Source organism: Palaemon carinicauda, chromosome 17, assembly GCF_036898095.1.
Source record: "Palaemon carinicauda isolate YSFRI2023 chromosome 17, ASM3689809v2, whole genome shotgun sequence".
Taxonomy (NCBI): domain Eukaryota; kingdom Metazoa; phylum Arthropoda; class Malacostraca; order Decapoda; family Palaemonidae; genus Palaemon; species Palaemon carinicauda.
The window spans coordinates 61756494-61762163 of record NC_090741.1 but is presented as its reverse complement, the minus strand read 5'-3'; positions in this window follow the sequence as shown (position 1 = coordinate 61762163).

Sequence of the window (5670 nt, the reverse complement as noted above, 5' to 3'; positions counted from 1 at the left end):
TATTTAACAATGCTAAAACAACTCTCTCTCTCTCTCTCTGTGACAAAACTAAAGCCAATACTGTAAACACTCTCTCTCTCTCTCTCTCTCTCTCTCTCTCTCTCTCTCTCTCTCTCTGACAAAACTTAAATAAACACACTCACTCTCTCTCTCTCTCTCTCTCTCTCTCTCTCTCTCTCTCTCTCTCTCTCTCTCTCTCTCTCTTGATTTGGCAAACAAAAAAAATAAATTAAAATAAAATTAATCCTCCACATTCCTCCCCCCTTACTTAGCCAAATCCTCACACAAAACTTACCTATTTTCTCATAACCCAGTCGCAATCAGGAACAGGGCCTCGGCTTCGAGTAACTGGGCCTTCATATACCTGCACTCTCTCATTCACTTCTTCCATGTCATTTTCATTCAACGTACTATTATTATTCCCGTCTATGCTCTGCTCGTCTAAGATATCATGCACTATTTCATCTACCTCAATTTCATCTGGCCCGAAAATCCCACTAATTTCTGTCAACAATTCATCCATTACATCTAAACCATTTTCTACTTTAACAAAAGAATCATTCATACTGCTTATCATTCTCCTATCTTTCATTCTCGTGTCCGTCATACGTTCTCTTGCCTCATCTAACGAAAAACCACACACACTATAAGTATCATTCATACTCATCCAAGTTTCATCTGTATTAATACATTTATCTTCCATACTCACCTGTACATTTACACCCTTGTCCTGCTTATTCTGATTCCCGCCTACAACTACAAAATTTTCCCGCCTTTTATCCCCAGTAAAATTCTCAGACTTCTTTTTCCTTCCATACTCTACTAACACCAATTGCTTATCTTCTAAACCTAATGCCTCACACATACTCGGTTCATACTTGTTCGTTTTCAGCCATTTATTCATACCATTCTCCTGAATATATCTTGGTACCTCCTTCCATTTTCGCAACTGATTGTGGTGTGCCCTAACCTTTTCCACACTACCATCCACACTTACCTTACCTAAAACATAACTCAACCCACTAGAACCAACATCTAACACCTCATATGGACCTTCAAACTTATCACGTACCTTATTGACATTCATTCTTCCCTTTTCAATTACTTCTTTCAACACTTTCTCTCCCACTTTGTAGCTTTCAAATCTCTCATTTGCTTTCTTCCAAACATCTCTATCATTCTCGGACACACTCAATCTCGGTCTTACTATCTTTTCAAAATTCAACACAAACTTACACGGAGACATACCAGTACTCTTGTGCACCGTCGCATTATACGCCCACAACGCACGTCCAACATATAAATCCCAATCATTATCACATGTACTCATCATCCGCAAAATTTCTGTCAAGGTTCTTACCGTCCTTTCAGCCAAACCATTCGCACTTGGCATATACGGAGTCGAATACACATGTTCAATGCCCCATTCTCTCAACATCTGCTCAAACTCCCATCCAACAAACTCCGGACCATTGTCACTTAACATTTTTGCAGGCTTACACACACTCATCGGCAACATCACTTGACTTACCATTCTCGCTACAGTCTCACTTCTTTTATTCTTGATGGGTACTGCATATGCAAACTTACTCATATGATCGACCATGACAATCATTCCCACACGTCTCCTCGCAGTCACAGGCAACGAAACACAATCAATCACAAACATCTCAAATGGCTCTTTCATACGTAACCTCAAAACAGGCGGACTTGCATGCATGCTCTGATATTTTCCCTTCTGACAATCCTCACAAGTAGTCGCTACATCCCTACAAATTTGACTCAACCCAGGCGTAAACAACCTCTCTCGCATGCATTCCCACAATTTATTCTTCCCCATATGCCCATACCTGTCATGCACTACCATACACATACCCACAGCTGCATGCATTGGAAATACAGGAACATATATATCTTCATCCATTCCCCTATGCAAAAAATACACAATATTCTTACAAACAATAAATCTTTTAACAACTTTCTTATACGCTTCCAAATCACACGGCCATTCTTCCACCCTAATACCTTTTAAAATACATTCACGTAACCTATTTATCTCTAAACATTCACCTTGCATTTCTTCCACCTCCTCTTTGCTCAACAAATCATCTTCACTTTTTGCAATATCAATCATGCCAACAAAATTTGCCATGAATATACTATTATCCTCAATTACTATTACCTTACAGCCATTCTTTGAAAGCAAACCTTTACCAACATCAACTGACACATGGTGCAACCTCAAAAAATCTATTCCCATCAAAAAACAACTAGGCATTTCATTCTCTCCCATTACAATAAAATTATGTTCAACTTCCATACTCCCTAGTTTCACCTTCAACCTCACTTCTTCCCAAACAAGTAAACTTCCCTGACCTATTCCATGAATTCTCACACTCGTACACTGTCTTTTCACTTCCCAATTGTACCTCTCAATTTCCCTGATAACAGACTCATTTACTAATGACACTTGAGCACCCGTATCAATTAAACTACAATATTCATTCTCATTTATATTCACATATGTCATCATCCTTCCTTTTACACCATGCATACATACATTTACTCTCCTTTCAATTCTATCGCTCACTTCACCAATATGTTCATCATCATATTCACTGTCCTCTATACCGTCATATCTTAGATTAAGGTCACTTGCACCATTATCCTTCTCACTCAACAATTTGCAACATTCCTCATTATATTGCATCCTCAAGATATATTCCCTATCATTCTCCTTACATGCCCTATATTCCATCGGTCGATTCCATCCAAAATACAAATACACAGTTACACCATACAACATACTTACCACCATTAATATCTTTGATAATACTTCCCCTTCTAGTACACTACTCTCCTCCTCATATACCATTTCTTTTGACACTTCATTCATCACCCTTCTTTTAAGCTCGCTTACACTACCTGGTATTTCCGTATTTAAACCCTCTTGTATCAACTTACTTAAACCCATTAGGATACACTTATATACCATATCTTCCCCTTCACAACTCTGCTCCACAACTAAACCTTCAGGCAACCTTTCAAAATTCTGATTACTCTCTTTATCTTCCATCCTCCCATGCATCCTCGACATCGCATCCGCTATCACATTCTTATTTCCCGGTACATATTCTAACCTAAAATCAAATTCATTCAAATCCTCTATGGTCCTAGCAACCCTTGCATTCACACACTCTTTCCTTATCATGTACACTAGGGGCTGATGGTCAGTACGCACAATGAATTTTACACCATACAAAAATACTTTCAATGCTTTCACACAAAATCGTATTGCAGCCAATTCCCTGTCAATCGTCGAATACTTCCGCTCAGCTTTATTAAACGCTTTACTAACATACGCTATTACTCTCAATTGCTCTTCTCCATTTACTCTCTGCATTTGAACCAAACAACCACCCATACTAACCCCACTCGCATCCGTATACAACTCTAGCATATTCGCATTTTCACTGTAGTCTGGAAATGCCAAAGTGACGTCTTTCGCGGCCTCTTCCTTCAACCTTTCAAACGCTTCTATCATCCGATCATCCCATTTTAATTTTGTACTATTCCTTTTACCCGTCCATTCATTCAAAGGCTTCCCTATACCTGAACAATCTCTAACAAACTTGCGCCCAAACTCAACCAAACCAAGAAAACCTCGCAACTCACGCACAGTCCGGGGACGTGGAAATTCTCGCACCTTATTCACAAACTTGTCACTCTTCCTTATACCAGATTCACCCACTACATGCCCAAGAAATTCCACCTCCTGGACAATCACGTACACTTCTCAAGCTTAATTTTCACACCAACTTCAATTAACCGCCTCAACACTGCCTCAAGCAACCGCATATGTTCCTCAACAGTCTCGCTCGCAATCAGAATATCATCTATAAAAACAGTCACCTTCTGTCGATCGAAACCAGCCAATACAACATTCATCGCTCTTTGGAAGGCAGCAGGCGCATTAGCAAGACCAAAACTCAACCTTTTAAATTGGTAGTGACAATTTGTACTTGAAAATGCGGTAATGGGACTGCTCCCCTCTGCTAGAGGCATCTGATAATAGCCCCGCACCAAATCTAATTTAGTAAAAACTTTCATTCCATGCATCTTATAAACACAATCAGACACCACATTCATTGGAAAACGTTCTTTAACAGTCACCTCATTCACCTTCCTATAATCAATACACATACGTAAACTTCCATCAGGCTTTCGTACAGGGACAATAGGGCTATTCCAGGCACTCTCACTCCTTTCTATTACACCCATACGCTCTAATTCCTGACACTGCTCCTCTATCTCCTTGGCAATAGGCGGAGAAAAATGCCTGGGACGCTGATATATGGGGGTATCATCACTGAGAACTATTCTAAATTCTGGCAGGTCTGACCCCCCACAATCATCGTCACCGAGACTCATAACTCTCCGCTTATCCCATAACATCTTAAGCAATCGTTCCCTTTCGACCTCACTTATACTCTCATCTAACTTAATTCTTCCTTTCAACGTATCGTAATCCCAATCGTCATTGTTCTTTACCTTACCAGCCATTACCTGTCTCGCCTTAACATATCTTCCATCCTCTACATTGATCAGTGTATACATACATCCCATGCAATCGCCCTCACGTATTCCACGTACTCTCTTCCTCCTAACACTCGGCAACAACCTTACATACACCTTGGGTTCCTGCATATTCATAACACCATCATATACATACGCACTCGTTTTCACCAAATTACCTGCTTCCATACCTTCCACTACATATTCATCCTTGTCACTATTTGAAATTCCCAGACTGCTCGGCCATGCAACTTTTACACTAATAACCTCACCTTTCTTACCCGATAACTTTACACTTTCCCTTGCTACCAATGGCACTCCCTTCCACACCTTCGTACTCACTCTGCCGTCTTCCTTTAAATAAAATTCCCCACAAATATTACCTTTAACCTTTATTTCAATCATATTTACACTTGGATGTACAATCATACCACATTTTTTCTGAAATTTATACCCAAGCAGTACGTCATATTTCTCATTCGCTCCCTCAACCACGTAAAAATCATTATCCTCCATCATCAGCCCCCCAATCATAACATTTTCCCGCAACTTTCCTTGCACAGGCATACGCAAATTACCAATACCTTTTACTTCACCCTTACATCCCTTAAATTCACAAACCTCTTTTACTTTATCATATGCATTCCTAAACATTAAATTGACACCACAACCAGTATCAATCAAACCAACCAACTCTACACCATTAAAAATCATTTTCACACTCATGCAATCATGTGCTCTTTCTCCCATCACATCTTCATGCAATAACCCCTCACGAACATGCATCACATTCACTCCCCACACACACGAGGACTCACCCAGCTGAACCCTCTGATTAATTAGTTTCCCGAACATCCCGGCTGACTTGATCCCTTCTTTCTACAAACCCTAGCTACATGCCCATCTGCACCACATTCAGTACACTTACCCCGCGGCTCCTTGCACATTCTAGCATAATGACCATCCTTACCACAATTACCACAAATTACATTCATACGATTATTACGGCATCCACTCGCTATGTGTCCAGTCATACCACACCGATAACACTTAACCACTTTCTCTTTCTTACAGTCGCTAATACGATGCCCTGTC